The 17,902-nt window shown below is 47.2% G+C and overlaps 1 pseudogene across 1 annotated transcript; it reads left to right on the forward strand.

The window, feature by feature from the left end:
• The first annotated feature begins 532 nt into the window (after positions 1-532).
• Positions 533-10,244, forward strand: LOC309635436 (zinc finger matrin-type protein 2 pseudogene; annotated as a pseudogene). Its single transcript has one exon. The product of its transcript is annotated as a zinc finger matrin-type protein 2 pseudogene (transcript).
• Positions 10,245-17,902: the final 7,658 nt, after the last annotated feature.

Below are 17,902 nucleotides of genomic sequence, written 5' to 3' on the forward strand. Positions count from 1 at the left end.
AGGGGAGCCTGACCCAGATAATTCTATGAAGATCTACTCGCCGCTGTGACTTGCTAATCGCACTCCCACCTGGTCCCCCGTCCCTGTACATCTGCTCAGCTTCTCCTCACTTTGCTCTGCCCCCAACTCAGATGCCGTCTTTGGAAAGGACCCTCCCAGGCCAAACACCTCCCTTGCCCTACTCGGTTCTTCTTCATGTTACTTCTTATCCCAACATATATATTCATGGCTGTTTTCTATAGTCTCTCCCTTACCGCCAAGAATGTAAACTCCCAGAGAGCACGGCGTGGTGCCACCGGTGGTGGTGCTGGTTCTCAAGTTTGCTTCCTCCTGCCTGCCTTCCTCCCTGCCCCTCCTTCCCTGCCCCCGTTCCACTGCCTAAAGCTCGGATGAACGATAGGGTTATGCCAGGCTGTTATGAATGTGGATGTTCAGGGGTTTGCCCTAAAAGAAGGACTTACAGGGATTAGACATTCTCGGCAATATCTGGAGAGGCGTGGGTTGGTGTTACATGCAGACCTCGCACCTAAGGCCACACCTGGAGCCCTGGGACGCTGCATCGCACGTCTCTTGTGGCGCCGTCCAGTCCCCTCCACCCCGTCTCCCTCTTTCTGTGCAGCTCTGGCCAGTTTTGTGCAGGGCCACCAGCAGGGCCACCTGGGTCAGTGGGATCAGGGGCTGGCGGATGCCCAGGGACAGGCCTGAGATGTGCTTCCTAAGGCTCATCCACAGGGCTGGTGACGGAGCACCAGCTGCCCAGGGTGCCTGCCCCACAGACCCTCTCCCTGGCCTTCCCACCTTCTCAGTTTCCCTCCCTGGTTCCTCACTCATGCCCGCTCCTGGGTACACATCCCAGGTCAGCTGCTGCAGGCTCTGCTCTCAGGAGAACCCGGGCTGGGCCCAATTCCAAATCGCCTATGGTGTCCCCTTGACACCTCACCTCTAGGTCCCTCAGGGACCTCTCCTATCCCATCTTGGACCTTGAAATCTGTCCCCCAGGCACTTTGGTGGTGCCCATTCTGCTCTCAATGGGATGAGTATCAGAATCTCCGCTGGGTCCTCCTAATGTCCAGCTCAGTGCCCTGCTCAGAACAGAATCCCAGTAACCATCGGTTACATGTGATAGTGTGGTCACAAATGCATCCACACAGAGGAATAGGGAATGAAGCCTGTGAGTAAGGAGACTGCCAGAGGCCACGAATCAGCCTTCCTCAGAGAATGCTGAGTTAATCACCATTCAGAGTACCTGGTATGACTCAGAGGCCCAGGAACTCTTCCCATGGTCCTCCTTGAGGGTCAGCATCCTTCTCCTGGAGGAATCAGGGTGAAGGATTGTCAAACACTCAGGCAGGTCACAGAGAGGCTGAATGCCTCGCTATAGGTTTTTCTCTGATTCCAACCTGTCTTCAAGGGGGTGTAAGCCTGAGGAAGTATCACCGAGGTGTTATTTTGAAACCCATGCCGAGAGAGTATAAGGCTCTCTCTTATTGATTCAGAACCGGTAAAGGGAAGTGTAGGACTAGCAGATTTTGCCCCAGTGGGCATCCCTGTTGGGGCATCCCTGTTAGGGCACCAGCAAAAGGAACAGACTCCGTAATTGTAAGCTGCTCTTCCCACCACTTCTCCAAAGCTTGACAGCATGGGTATCTCCAGCCTTTGTCCAAACTCCATCCGTGCCCGTGAATGGGTAACTCTCTCACCCTGTTAATAGGCGTCTCCCTGCTGGGGCAATAGCTTTCTGTTAAGAGGTTTGAATATAATTCAGCAAAGTGCACACCTCTTTAGAACAGGATTTCATTTCTAAGCTGCATCTGAAGTGATCTCACGCCCGTTAGGAAGCCCACACCTGCCAGATCTCCTCAGGTGTGTTCCCTCTTTTTCTTTTTTTCTAACACTCAGCTTTAATAGCCTTTTTTTTTATTAATTTTTTTTCCATTCCAGTTTACAAGGTATATTGAATATAGTTCCCTGTGCTACACAGTAGGCCCTTGTTGTTTATCCAGGTGTGTTCCATCTTGATCACCTGGAGGACTCCTCCTCTCCCTGCCCCCCTCAGCACCTGTCTGAGAGGCCTCCACAGGCCAAGGGTGACAAACAAACTGTAGCATCCTCGCTGACAGGAGGTGAAGCCTGCTGGACCAGTCTGGCCAGTGTCTATGTCCAGCACACACTGCCCACCGTGCCAACGTCCTGCGCCTGGGCACCAGGTGTGGGGCAAGGCTACCTCAAGGTGCAAATTCGCTCTCTCCCCTTTCTCATGTCCCCAGGTTCTCAGTCTTGGGGCTCTTCACCCTTGGCTGCATTGCCCGGCCTGTGTTCCCGGCCAGCCCATCATCCGAGGGGATGGACCTCGGATTCCATCTCTCCTCCCTGGAGCTGATCACAAAGGGCGCCTCCTCGGGTTTCCTGCATGCTTTCTCCTCCCCATCTTCGGTTTCCTTGCTCCTGCCTTCTGCCTTTGCTAAGGTTTCTCTGTGCTTCTCATCCTACAGTTAACATTCAAATTGGTTGACAGCCCTATTTTTTTTCACTAGACAGGCATTTATTTCCCCCTGTTACCCGTTCTTCCCTTAGGTTAGTATAACACAGGACACTGAGGGAAAATAACCCTCTCCAAAAATGGGCTGAAGAAAGAAGAGGGACTGGTTTTCAACTGGATCATTCAGAGTTTGTCATTCAGCATCACACACAAACTCATTGATCAGAATTTTGAGTACACTAACAATGACCAAAAAAGGGAAAGAAAAAAAAAAACAAAGAAAACTATTCGTTTTATCTTAGGTAGCTGAATTCATAGAAACATTTCCTATTACAATGTGAAATAAGAAGCAACTCCCACAATTTAAGTAATTTCTATCCCAATCTGAATTTAGACACAGATTATAATACTATGCGATGTTAGCCTAAGTTAACGTGGCAGTGAGAGTTCTAAAGTGCTTACTGACCACAACACCGGATTCATTGTTTCATAAACAAGAAAACAGCCTTGTTTTGGAGAAATGAAATGAACCAGGAATATAGGGCCAGACCCATCCAGTGCCCTTTTCAAAAAGAAGAAAACAGAAAGTCTGAGGGTTTGGTTTGGGGAAGGGGGAGGTTTACATGAAGAATCCACCCTGCCAGCCAATGGCAGAGGCTAAAATAGTTTACAAAGGTACAACCTGAGTCCTCTGAAGAAAGGAGTGGCAGCCCTTTTGGCGTCTTAGCTAGAAGATGACTAATTCCGAGTCGAGCGCAGGTCCCGCTGGGTGGAGCCTCCTGTTGCCCAGTGTCCAGACTTTCCTGCGCCAGCCGACCTCGTCCCCGCTGAAGCTGATGCTCTCACCTCCCCCCGCCAACTCCCCCAGAATTTCAGTGAAACTCGGCTGCCTCTTGCTCAGGCATTCACTCCGTGGACACTTTCTGATGAACAGGAGCAGTTCCAAGCAGGAGGAACTCAAGGTTAAGTGAAACACGGTCCCTGAATTGTGCACCCTTGGTGGGAAGGTAGAACGGTGCAGACACCGTGGAAAACAATATGGCGCATCCTTAAATAATTCAACGTGGGATTATCATGTGACCCAGCAATTCCACTTCTGGGTATATACCCAAAAGGACAGAAAGCGAGGTCTCAAAGAGGTATTTGTACACCTGTGTTCATCGCAGCCTTATTCACAACAGCCAAGTGGAAGCAACGCAAGTGTCCATTAATGGATGAACAGATAAACAAAATGTGGTCTATCTATATGATGGAATATTACTCAGCCGCACACAAAAATGTTCTGACGCGTGCTGCATCATGGATGAATCTCGAAGACATTATGCTAAGTGAAATAAGCCAAATACAAAAGGACAACTCTATGACTCCACTTATAGGCAGTACCTGGAGTAGTCAAATTCCATAGAGATGGAAAGTAGAATGATGGTTGTCAGGGACTGGGGGAGAGGGGAATGGGGAGCTATTATTTAATGGTTATGGAGTTTCAGTTTTGCAAGATGAAAGAGTTCTGGAGATGGATGGTGGTGATGGTTGCACAACAATGTTAGTGTACTTAATGTCACCAAAGTGTACACATAAAATGGTTAAGATGGTAACTTTTATGTTATGTATATTTCACCACAGTTAAAAATATTTTAAGAAAGAGACCAAGCATGGTGCCTGCTCTCAAGGCTCCTGAAGTCTGGTGGCCCTGGGACAATGGCCTCCAAACCTGGTCTGGGCACTTGCACAGACATGCTGGTGTCCACAGGGGTGGGGAAAGATTACATCTTTTATTTATACATACTTTGATCTCATCTTTTTTCAATATCTGTATAGAACATGTTAATACAATAGCTCGTGGTCATACTTTAGAGGCAAAAATTGGTCCTATGTTAGGAGTGCCCTAAAAATTCTTCACTGGTGGGGATGAATGATGGAAAGTCGTCTGGAGCCCCCATCCTGGAGGACACTTCACAGAACTGGAATTGTTTCCTCCTCGGTGTGGGGTAGAGGTGGTGGCAGGTTGGGAAGCATCATAAGTCAAGTTGCGTTGGCGATGACAAGTGGCAGTGGGGATGTGGCCCTTGTCCACCAGGCCACCAAACTTGTATTAGGAAGGGCAATTGAGGGTCCAGAAACAATGACCCTGTTCCCCTCCCTTTTCTCCAGTGGGGTCAAGGAGAGTTCAGGTGTTACTCTCTTTGGGGACCTTTTCCTGCTGCTCTGGGGACTGCCTGTCACTGTTCAAAACTGTGAATGGCTGAGCCTTGCAAAACCATTGCTGCGTCACCTCCACCTCTGATCTTGGGGCCCAGCTCACCCACTTGCCCCAAAATGAGAGGGTTGGGGGGCTCTCCCTACCAGAATAAGAGCCTGCCATTAGATGTCCCACTGTGGTTGGTCTTCTCACAGCCCCACTCTCAAGGAACTTGTGAGAGACTTCTCCAGGACTGGGAGGATGGCACCGTCCAGGGTTGACTTCTCCCCGCTGGTCCTCAGAAGTGTCCTACGGCAGCCCCGCCACTGAGCACCCTCTGTCTTGGGTAAATTCCAGTTCCACTCTGGAGGGAGGAGAATTTGCTGAGGTTTCCAAGGAAGATGATCATCCCCGTTCTGGGCAGGCCGGGAGACACTGGCTCCTTGTGCATTGGAGGAGGAGTGGGGGGCTGTGAAGTCTGGAACTTCTACAGCCATCTCTCCCCTGAGGACAAAGCCTGACAGCAGGGAAGCCAGAGTGGATGCCCAGAAAGCAATCAGGCCCCTGAGGACATGGAGTAGCCAAATCAAAGCATCCCTGAAGTCCACCTGCTCTAGACTGACCAGCTGCACAGGCAAATTAATCCCAAACACTGTTTAAACTCGGTTTGAGTTCATGACCCAATGCATCCTAATTATACACTGGCTCTCTGATTTGGTCCTATTTCATTTTATTTAATCATTTTTTTAAATGAAGTATAGTTAATTCACAATGTTGTGTTAGTTTCAGGTGAAGAGCAAAGTGATTCAGCTATACATATACATACATTCTTTTTCAGATTCTTTTCCATTATAGTTTATTACAAGATATTGAGTAGAGTTCCCTGTGCTATACGGTAGGTCCTTGTTGTTTACCTATTTTATATATAGTAGTGTGCATCTGTTCATCCCAAATTCCTAATTTATCTCTCCCCCACACACATTCACTGTGTTAAATTAGAAAACTGGTAACCATAATTTTGTTTTTTATGTCTGTGAGCCTATTACTGTTTTGTAAATAAGTTCGTTTGTATCTCTTTTAAGATTACACATATAAGCAATATCATATGATATTTATCTTTCTCTGTCTGACTTACTTAGTATGATAATCTCTAGGTCCATCCATGTTGCTGTAAATTGGCATTATTTCATTCTTTTTTATGGCTGAGTAATATTCCATCGTGTATGTGTATGTATGTATGTGTGAATGTGCATATATACATATATCACATCCATCTTTATCCACTCATCTGTTGATGTGGTCCTATCTCATTTTTATTGCTGACTTTGATAGACCAAGAGACTCTCCTTGGACTTCACTCAACCTGGAGCTATTTCTGGTGGGACATGGATGACGGCTTCTGTGCTCCATTCACTCTCAGGAGCCAATGAGTTCCACCCTTCATCCTGAGGTCTCTGTTCATCCTTTTGACTTCAACACCACTTCTCTCCACACATGGACCCAAGCCCACCCACAAAAGACAAATCACAGGCGGGAAAGATGATACCCTGTGTATTTACTTGGAGCAAAGGGGAGGGCCAAGTGCCATGATTTCGAGCATCTCTGTTACTCTCACTCAATTCCCCATAGTTGCCTCATTTTCTTCATATCTTACCTGTCTATTAGGGGAAAGAGGGACATGTTTATGTTTTCTTATATCTCAGCCAATTGTGTTCACAGGATGCTTCCTGCACTGTGATTTTTAATCTGATTAATAGGCTTAAGTCCCATTTTTATTTTATCTTTTCTTGTCCTGCTTTTGTTCTATCAATCATGTCACAATGTAGAAAGTAATCAAAGTAGCATAACAGTAGCTTATTCTTCCCCGATTCATGTATCCCGGTCGCATTTATCTTGCTGTTGCTCTTTCACCTTATTTCTTTCGAGGATTACGTGAACATGCCCGTGTGTTAAATTAGAAAAATATACAACCTTGTAAGAGGGAGCTATCATTTGCATAAAATACTGCCACCTGACAGCCTTGTAAGCCACTGTAGACATGACAGGGCTTAAACGTGAAGTTCAAGGCTACCTCGCCATACACAGCAGATGTCTTCCAGGAAAACCCAGTGTATGTCAAGAATACTGTAGTTGGGTCATTCTTGAAACACACAAAAGGATCCAGATTTTTTTTTTTTAGTGAACTGGTGGTGAGTCATTTTCTACAGTTAACAATGCTTATTAAGCTATTAATTATTTGCAAACATTGCTCCAAGTTTAAGTCGTTGCAATGTTTTCTTAAGCAGGCTGTACTGACTGAGAGCTTCTCTCTCCCTCAGAGAGCTCCTTAAATCACATGACCCCATTGACTGCAGATGATTGGCTAAGAGGTGGAAGCTCGATTCAAGCTTAGCCAATCAAATTTCCTCAGAGAAGCTTTGTCATCGGGGGCAAAGAGAATGAGCCAACTAGGTGAGGACTGCCGTTTAAGGCTGACCATGCCAGGACCATGTGCAAGGGGATGACCAGAGAAGCTGGGCTGCAGAGAGCAGAAAAAAGCAGACCGGCAGCAAAGATGAAAGGGGAGAGAGAACTGCCAGGGCACCCTGGTCTGGCTGGCCGGTCCTCACTGTATTTAGGATCCAAGGAATACACTTTTATTCTGACCACAAATCCCACATTACTTGCGCCTACACGAGCAGACCTTTGTACCTTGCAGTCGAGCAGTCACACCGACTAGGATTCATTTGGCTCTGCAGGATGAGCACAGGGAGACTCTCATCCACCCCCCTTTCTCGACACCAGAGGCTTCTCCCAGGCCATCAGCTTCCCTGGCCCTGCCTTCCTTTCTTCTTCCTTTCTAATTCACCCGCTGCTCACTCATGAATGGCTTCTGGAGAGGGCTTCAGGCAAACACTGTCAATGATCTTCTAAGACGCCCAAGTCCTCATGATGAGAATTTCCAAGTTTTTACACACTCATGCCTTGGTTATAACTAACGAAATTTTCAAGTTGAAAGGAACTTTATATTAAAAGACCACGTGGCCCAAATTTTGCACAAATTTGCAAAATAATCCTGATTGCAAAGATTCTGTTCAATTTTCAAACCAATTGATCATTTTTGTTTCAGAAGATGTTCTTCCTTCTTCTACTGGGGATCAGAGAGTAAGAATGGACCCAGTAGCTAATCTCAAGGAGCTCTTGAGAGGGTCAAACATATACAGTGGAAGTCTTGTGGAAGGTCAAATATATACAGTGTGTTAGGATTCTGGGGGTTGACAGAAACCCACCTGTACCAGTCTGGACAGAGAGAGGAACCCATTGGCTCAAGGAATCCATGGATGGATCAAAGAATCACAGTGCCAGAGGGGCAAGGACTTACTGGGAATCAGGAACAACTGGATTCTCCATCTGAACTCTCCCTCTGCCTACACCATGGAGGCTTAGTTTACTTAGTAATGGGTGGGAGGAGATTGTCTCCCATACAGGATTAGAATAAGTATTAAAGTTTAAATACCTCAGAGAAGTGCCTAGGATGATGCGCCTTGTAGGAGCTCGATAAATTTCCCTATTTCCCCTTATAGGTGTCTCACGGTAATGAAGCCCAAGAACATACAATCTGTTACCCGACATGCTTTGTGTGGGGTGTAATGGAAAATGCTCAATGGGAGGAAAGGGAGGAAAAGAAGAGATAAAGGAACTTCTGAGTCACTGGAGAGAATCTTCCAGGCATTTTTGAGTCCAACAGAGATATTCTCTCCTCACAAAAACCAGAGAGGCGTATTCAACCTCTCTGCCTGCCAGGATAGTTGCAGAAATTGTCTCGAAGAAAGCCTTATCACAAAAGAAACCACACCTCCTAAATAATGCACAGATAATTAAAATATTAAAATGGAACATCTAGAGCTAGAAAAATAGAAATGTATTTACAGTGTTTATGGAACTGAGTCAGAAAATCACTGTAGATTCAAGAATGAATTTGGACTCAGGGAGACTGAAAACACCCTGAAATTAGGATATAAGTATTGACTTAAAAATAAGTGAGGGGCAGTGAAGATGGCGTCGGGCAGTGGGACAAAAAACTTGGACTTTTGCTGAATGTGGGACAAAGATGAATATGAGAAGCTCGCCGAAAAGAGGCTCACGGAAGAGAGAGAAAAGAAAGATGGAAAACCAGTGCGGCCAGTCAAGCGAGAGCTTCTCTGGCATAGGGACTACAAGGTGGACCTGGAATCCAAGCTCAGGAAGACAACAGTCATTACCAAGACCACCCCACGGTCATTACCAAGACCACCCCACGGTCATTAACAAGACCACCCCACAGTCTGAGATGGGATGATACTACTGCAATGTCTGTGACTGTGTGGTGAAAGACTCCATCAACTTCCTGGATCACATTAATGGAAAGAAACATCAGTGAAACCTGGGCATGTCTATGCATGTGGAACATTCCACTTTGGATCAGGTGAAGAAACGTTTTGAAGTCAACAAGAAGAAAACGGAAAAGAAGAAGAAGGATTATGATTTTGAGGAAAGGATGAAGGAACTCAGAGAATAGGAGGAGAAGGCCAAAGCCTACAAGAAAGAGAAACAGAAGGAGAAGAAAAGGAGGGCAGAGGAGGACTTGACATTGAGGAGGAGGATGAGATGGCAGCTGTGATGGGCTTCTCTGGCTTTGGTTCCACCAAAAGAGTTACAGAGGCTTTCTACGCTTGGCTTTTTGCCAGGCCTAACTTTGTGTGTGTGGGTGCCATTTGGGGGGAGGTACTGGGGAAAGTCCTTAAGAGTGGCAATGGAGAGGGCTAGAGGGTGGGTGCTTGTGGTTTCCCTCTGCCTTGGGAGAGAGCACAGGATGCAAAGGAACGTGCTGTGGCATGTTCCTTCAGCCTCAGTATTTCACTGGAGACAGAGGACCTCTGATCATCTGAGTTCCCAATGAAGAAAAACCACCTCTTCTGAGGCTGCTTTCCCAAAACTCCCCCTGCATCTTTTCCTTTTCATCTGTCCATCTCATCTGAGCATTGTACATTTATCCTGTGTTCTGCCTTTGTTTTAATTTTTACTCTTGCTTAGCCTACAGCAGAAGGGTTCTCTGGGTCCCCAGTTTCCAGCTGATAGCATATCCTTGACTGGCCCCTCCTTTCCCCATTCTCCCCCAACCCCACCCCGTGGTTCTCTGGCCACCTGTGCACACATGTGTACTCCTGCCTGGGTCACTGGTATGTGCAGGGGTGTGTGCATGAAACTGTCACATAGAGGGAGCCTGAACTAGAGCCTCAAGCGCATTGCTGCCTTGGGGTCTGGTGTTCTCAGCTTCCACAGAGCATGTAACAGGAAATTAATTAGGATGAGTGTTTGGTGTGGTTTTTGTCTGGTGAGTTTTTTAACCTTTGTTCTTCATATGTAAACTGTTCAGCTTTTCCTATTTGTTTCATTTTATTGAGGATTACTCTGTTTTTGTCTTCCTTGTAAGCAGGCTCTTGGAAGAACCTGTTTGATGCAAAAATGAAAAAGGAGAAAACCTCATATGGGAGCCCTTGGGTCTCAGAGGCTGTTCAACATGTATAATAAATGGCATTGACTGGGCCTATTTCAAAAAAAAAATAAGTGAGGACTTCCTTGGTGGCTCAGTGGTTAAGAATCCGCCTGCCAATGCAGGGGACACGGGTTCGAGCCCTGGTCCGGGAGGATCCCACACGCCGCAGAGCAACTAAGCCCGTGCGCCACAACTACCGAGCCCATGCACCACAACTACTAAAGCCCGTGCTCCACAACAGCAGAAGCCATCGCAATGAGAAGCCGCGCACCGCAACGAAGAGTAGCCCCCGCTCGCCACAACTAGAGAAAGCCCGGGCATAGCAAGGAAGACCCAATGCAGCCAAAAATAAACAAATAAATTTATTAAAAAATAAAATTAAATAAAAATAAGGGAGCATTCTTAGAGCAACTGCCATGGGCTGATACTGGTTAGTAGATTAGACGTAGACAAACTCAAGGAGACTAAAAGACGCAGGACAAAACTGCTCTCACCATCCCTAGCTGAGGTTTCACCAAAACCCTGATGAGGAGAGATCCGAAGGAAATAATCAGAAGTGAGGAAAAAGATATTTTTTTAAATGGCAAAGGTGCTGATTATAATATAAAAAAGAAACAACTGAAATTTCCAGGAAAGAAAGCAAATTATTTCAATACCATTTATATAACATAAAATTGTACACACACAGAAAGCGATACAAAGGGAATGTGATAGATTATTACCAGTGGTCTGCTTTGCGTGGTGCTACTATATAGGCAATTTTTTCTTGCTGCATTTCTTTTCAGCAATGAACCTGCAGTACTCTTCATTAAAAACAATTTTAGGGAAATGTTTAAAAATGATTTCTCTTACTGTTGAAGAGTGGTACCTGGGAGATCAAACAGATATTTGATGAGAAGTACCTGGAGCATGAATTAGGTGCATAACTGACACTTACTGGGTACTGGGATTCCAGGTGCCAAGCAGAGGGCTAAATGGAGAGAAGGTGCTCATCTAATCCTCACAAACCCCCCCCCCAAGGGAGGGTTGTGAAGGGTGAGGTGAAGCATGAAAAGTGTGACTCCCTGGGGCAAAGACACAACGTGGAGGTGGGCTGGGGTCTGACTCAGAGCCCACCCTGTAGACCTCTAGGGGAGCAAGTCACCCCATCAAAGCTCATCCTGCTCAGTAAGATGCGCCATTAAAACTAACACAGGGCTTCCCTGGTGGCGCAGTGGTTGAAAATCTGCCTGCCGATGCAGGGGACACGGGTTCGGGCCCTGGTCTGGGAAGATCCCACATGCCGCGGAGCAACTGGGCCCGTGAGCCACAACTACTGAGCCTGCGCGTCTGGAGCCTGTGCTCCGCAACAAGAGAGGCCGCGATAGCAAGAGGCCCGCGCACCGCGATGAAGAGTGGCCCCCGCTTGCCGCAACTAGAGAAAGCCCTCACACAGAAACGAAGACCCAACACAGCCAAAAATAAATAATAAATAAATTAAAAAAAAAAAAACTAACACAAAAGTTGCTCATTTAGTTCTCATAAGGGTCCTGGGGCAGGTGCAGAAACCAAGTCTCAAAGAAGTCAAGCAACCAGACCACAGGCGCACAGCTGGAAAGGGGCAGAGCACAGATGCGGTCCTGCCTTCCCGATTCCCATCCCATGGCTGAGATTCCAACTCTGCTCGGCCCACCTCGGTCCAGGGGTTTTCCCCGGAGATGCAGTAGCACATTCAGCAGAGGGTTATCAGGTACTTCCCAGGGGCTAATCAGCAGGGCCCCAAAGACGACATCCCTGCCTGAAGGAACACAGATCCCCTGGGATGTGGGCGTGCGCACAATCACAGCACGTGACATGACTGTTACAGTGATAGGTATGAGATTAAAAATCTTCCATGGAAGACCCAGGAGGGTGCCCTAGTGGCCCAGGAAATACGGAAAGAAGCCAGTTAGTGTCTGTTGCATATGGTAATCGATTCTCCTGTTGAATTTGAGGCCTGTGGCCCGCGAGTCAGACTGGGGCACTCCTGAGAGATCCAGCTTAACACAGAATCCAGAGGTGCATCCTACCTTGATTTACCTCCCATCCTCCCCTGAAATGGGGTTAGCACCCTGTTGCTTTGAACGTCTTTCATCAGCAAATGCACGACACGCTACATATCATGTACGATGCCAAGTGGAGGCACCAGCTCAGCAGCCAAACTTCCTGGGGACATTCAAACTCTGGATCCTGAGCCTGTATCCCAGAAGGGCCAACTGTGGCCATCACTCCATCTACTGAGTCAGATTTAGTGACAGCCCACAGTGAGCTGACTCGGACGGTAGAGGGGAAAGAACAGTGAGAAAGGGAGACGAACCCCTGATTCCAAATTCTGTCACTAATTGGATTCTCTCCCCTCCCTGTATCTTTCACCCTCTTTTCCACAATCAATGCTCTTGAACACTAGACTCGCCGAGTTTTGTAACTGGAATTAGCTTTGGTGCTGGCTGCCTCCTAGGTTGAACACAAGAAAAAACAAAGCATAAAGGAGTTAAGAACTCTCTTGACATCACACAGCCAACTCGAGGTGTCCTTCCCATTTATTCTAAATGGAAGCTGTTTGGGGATAATCTTTTTTTTTAATTCTTGGTTTTTTCGGCGTGTACTTTAAATTTATTTATTTATTTTTGGGTGTGTTGGGTCTTCGTTTCTGTGCGAGGGCTTTCTCTAGTTGCGGCGAGTGGGGGCCACTCTTCAATGCGGTGCACGGGCCTCTCACTATCGCGGCCTCTCTTGTTGGGAGCACAGGCTCCAGATGCACAGGCTCAGTAGTTGTGGCTCACGGGTCTAGTTGCTCCGCGGCATGTGGGATCTTCCCAGACCAGGGCTCGAACCCGTGTCCCCTGCATTGGCAGGCAGATTCTCAACCACTGCGCCACCAGGGAAGCCCGGGGATAATCTTAAATAGGAGCTAAAGACTCCACCCTGAAGACTATTCCCAGGAGAAGAAGCAGAAACTGGTGAAAACGGGTTAAACCAGCAGCTTTAGGAAGCCTTGTCTCTGGGGGACCCAGAGGTCAAAGTGGTACCCTACTCCCCCCTTCTCTCCCCTCTGCACCCTTTGTGGGGTGGGTCCCTTCCCCCTGCACATCTTGAATGGAGTTTTCTGTCCACACGGAGTAAAACCAAATAAGGAAACTCAGATGTCTGGCTCGATGGGATGAGTGCAGAGTGTGTGAGTTGCAAAGCCAGACCCACCAGCCAGAGGTCAGGGCCCTGCAGCTCGTCCCAACACTGCCATCTGTTCTGTAGACTGAACAACTGGAGCTTCAGTGTCTTTTTTAGTAAAACAGAGGCAATGTTTGCCTTACTCACCTTAGATAGTAGCCCATTAAAAATAATTATTAAAAAATAATGGGACAAAACAAAATAATAATGAGACTTCCCTGGTGGCACAGTGGTTAAGAATCCACCTGCCAACGCAGAGGACACGGGTTCAATCCCTGGTCTGGGAGAATCCCACATGCTGCGGAGCAACTAAGCCCGTGCGCCACAACTACTGAGCCTGCGCTCTAGAGCCCGCGAGCCACAACTACTGAGCCCGCATGCCACAACTACTGAAGTCTGCGTGCCTAGAGCCCATGCTCTGCAACAAGAGAAGCCACTGCAATGAGAAGCCAGCGCACCATGAAAAAGAGTAGCCCCCGCTCACTGCAACTAAAGAAAGCCCACGTGCAGCCAAAAATAAAATTAATTAATTAATTAAAAAATAATAATGATTCTGACACTTGTTACAATGGTAGGGAGATTTATTCAAGACTATTGCAATAGGAGAGAGACCAAGCTCAAGGGCAAGTTGGTGATTTATAGCCAAGGAACAGAGTGAGAGGCTCAATGGATGGAAAATTCCTAACAGGAGACATCAAGAGTCAGGGGGATTCTTGGGACTTTCTTGATGGTCCAGTGGTTAAGATTCCATGCTTTCACTGCAGGTGGCATGGGTTAGATCCCTGGTCGGGGAACTAAGATCCTGCATGCTGTGTGGCCAAAAACAAAACAAAACAAAACAAAAAAGAGTCAGAGGGATTCTTGCTAAAGGCAAGCTGGGTGATCAGATATCAAAAATGGGAGATGAGAAGTTTGATCAGATATCAAAAGTAGGGGGTTCTTGCTACAATGGGCTGGGCAGACCAAAGATAGGACAAGGGCCAAAGTCAAGACCTAGAGGAAAAGATGTCTCAGAGGAGGATAAAATTGGGTCCAGGACAAAGTGTCTGTCAAGCCACAGAATCAAAAAAGATACTCTGTAACCTGCATGTTCGAAAACTGTAACAAACAATTTACATAACATTTTTTTGTTGTTTCTATCCCTTATAGACATTGGCTATGAAAATTATTTAGAAATAATTTGTGTTTAATAGCTGGTAAAAAAAAAAAAAACACACACACAGTTGGCATTTCAAGTCTAATCCAACCAAATACACAATCTTCAGGCTCTGGAAGCTCTGAGAAACAAAGAGTTCAGGAGCCAATGACGTTATGACCATCTGGCTAATCTTTTTTCACTACCATCATAGCTAATGGCCAAGCAGTCCATGGACCTCTGGGGGCTGGACCTATTAGGCATCTGAGTGATGGGCACAGCCAGCTGCCTGTAAGACTCTTGGGATGGTTCCCACTGCACAGTTGGGATGTGGCACAAAGGGCTGTGCTAATCAATCCTCTACTTCCAGCCTGGGGGAAAACAAAAGTATCAACAGAAACAACTCAGAGAGGAACTTTCTCATCATATATCAAGTCTTTCTAATCATTTTAAAGACTGCTATTTAATATCTGCCAGGATTTTAGAAGGGGACTTAAATTTGCTTCACAGATTTGAAAACATTGCCAGGAAAAGGATCACCTGGCCAGATGGGTGGTTTCTCCTGCCATGCTGCATTTACATGCACTTTTATCCCTCTAGAGAGTTCTACTGTGTGCCCAGAAGTATATCAGCAGATGAACTTAGAAGACCCAGACCGAGGATTCAGGGAAGCAAATTAAATCTGACCAAGGGAAGACCATTGGGCTCAACAGTCCAATACAACACAGTATAGATAGACCATGCAGATGTGAACGCCTGAGCCCTGGACCATTCTTCCTCTGCCCAATAAGCCACATGTTTTCTTTACTTCAGGGCTTCTATCCTCTACCTTCTCAAAGTGAACACCTATAGATACAGAACTGCCTGTTGGGGTGTCGTTGGGGAATTCAAAATTGTCATCGACTTTGGATGCACCAACACCCGTCACCAGCTACCCTTACAAAAACAAGAAGGAGGAAGTAAGGTCTTATTTCAAACGAAGTCTTCCATGATTCCCTAAACTCAATGCAAACTCTCTGTCTCTCAACGCTCTGATATTCTGTGAGTTTTCTTCCAAGCACATTTTACTGTTTTGTCCTGTGGTTATTTCTGTCTCACCCACCATATTCCACCACTTCCTCTGAAGACCTATTGAGACCTCTCGAGTCAATCAAGGCAAAGCTTCTACTCACCCTGGACACGGCCTCACAATCCTCAGTCACTCTCCCAGGCAGACATTGCTGGGGGGCTAGAACTGGCATCAGAAGTAAGTCAACTTGTTGCCATTTTGAGTCTAGACAGGGAGGGTGGGACAGCCTCTTATTGCCCCTGGTTTCTCCCTCTGGAGCTGGATTGAATGGTCTCAGTGCTTAATTTGCTTTAGGTTCTCAGATCATTCACATAAAACAAGTCAGACCCTCTCACCAAAAGCAAGCGGAGCTCGGCAAGGCCCTACTTTGTGAGTCCTAACATTTCTAAGAAGAGAGAATGTAGACGGATCTTAAGGGGCCCACACACCTCTCACTTCTTTCTCACTTCCTCCCTGCATGACATGAGGAGCTGCTCTCGTAAGAGGGATGGTTGCCCCACCAGCCACTCCAATCAACTGGTCAGTGTGGTCAGCTCTGGGGAGGCTCCCGCCAGAATCCTACCCTTTGCAGACATCTGATCCTACAGAGTCATGGTCCCTGGGAAACTTCAGATGTGGGTGGGAATAGGGGCGGGGGGCTCTTACTTATTCTAGACGGTAAAGCCAGAGACTTTCAAAGCCAAGTCTCAGCAGTACCTGATATTCTGCCCACCTACACCTGTAAGGATTCCTTCATCTGGGGAAGCCCTGGGCTATAGAGTGGATGGGAATTCCCCACTGGGAAAAGTCTTCTTCCTTCTGGATGTGAAACATCTGAAAGAGAAAATGTGCTTCTCCCATGATGGGCATCAGTGCAATACTATTCACTATCCACTGACAGATGCGGGCTGTCTATACCGTATAAACCGGCAGAGGCCAGCGGCCATTGGTCCAATAGAATCAGAGTCACCTGGAAAGGTAAAGACTGGGACAAAAGAGGGATATGCTTTTTGGAATAGCTTTGGGCACTGAAGATTTGATTCTATTAACCTGCTAAGTCTAATGAAAGGAAAACCTCTTCAAAAAGAAGCAACACATATTTATATGAAGGGGGGAAAATACATCCTGCGGGAACCCAGCACTAAACACACGTGAAAATGCAATAAGCGGACATAAAAGACACTGCAACACACTCAGCCAGCCACACTACAAAACCAAGAATGACACACAGACGGCGGGTGGGCTCCTCCAGGCCCCCACGCCTGGGTCTCCCGTGTCCTCTAAGTTCTGGAAGCCTTAGGATTGAAGTCTGCTCACAGATTGTTGAGGCCACCTGGCTGTCCCTCACGGCCAGAGGTGACCCGGTTGGAGTGCATCGCCAGGCAAAGCACCATGAGCTGCCTCGGAGACCACGGATGAAGTCAAACGCGCGGGGATGCAGAGTCTGAGCCAGGTGGGCTTGGACACTGGGAGCTGGGGGCCGCTCCCAGGGCAGAGGCAGCAGGGCCGAGCAGGGAGGAGGCCGGGGAAGCAGAAGAGCTTACCGCACGGCTGCTGAACCCGCTGGGCTGGCATTTGGTTAAGACCCCTGTGACCTCTAACCTCCTGAGACCAGTGGCTCATGACTGGGGACCATTTTGCCCTCCCTGCCCCCGCCCTGGGGAACACTTGGCAGTATCTAGAGACATCTGTGCTTATCGCAAATGGGGCGGACGTGCTCTGGCATCTGATGGGCAGAGGCCAGGGATACAGCCAATCACCCTAGAGTGCACAGGACATCTCCCATGAACGAGGTTATCCTGCCCCAAACCTCAACAGTGCTGAGGCCGAGAAAGCCTCCATCAGAGCAGCACGGAAGACACTCGAAGTTTCAAATGCAAAGTGGTGCCACACGTGGGAGGTCCCCACCTTCCAAGAATTTCTACTTCAAATCTCAGACCCACCCCCAAAGCTCTGGAAACAACCTGATATTCTCACTCACACCATGCAAGAAGTGACCTGAAAGCCAGAGGGTCCTGAGGCTGGAAGGCTGCCTCCGTTTTACCCACTCTTGGTTTTCTAAGAAGTGTTCCTTTGTAAGGGAGAAGATGCCCTGAAGAAAAGCAACTTAGGGGAAATGAATTGTTCCCTTCTCTTGCAGTAACGGGGACACTGCCATTTGACTAAACAGGGGTCATTACCCTTTGAAGGATGTCTTCTCTTTTGTCTGATTCAAACTAGCCATTTTTCATGTAAAACATAAGCTAACCAGGAAATTACATTTCTACTCTTTTATAATACAGATTAGAGAGATGAAGAAAAATCTGCCATAAACAGTAGAAAAAGCCATTATTCAGATGAAGAGCAGCCTGCAGAAGGCC

Source organism: Balaenoptera borealis, assembly GCF_965194805.1.
Source record: "Balaenoptera borealis genome assembly, chromosome: 10".
NCBI lineage: Eukaryota > Metazoa > Chordata > Mammalia > Artiodactyla > Balaenopteridae > Balaenoptera > Balaenoptera borealis.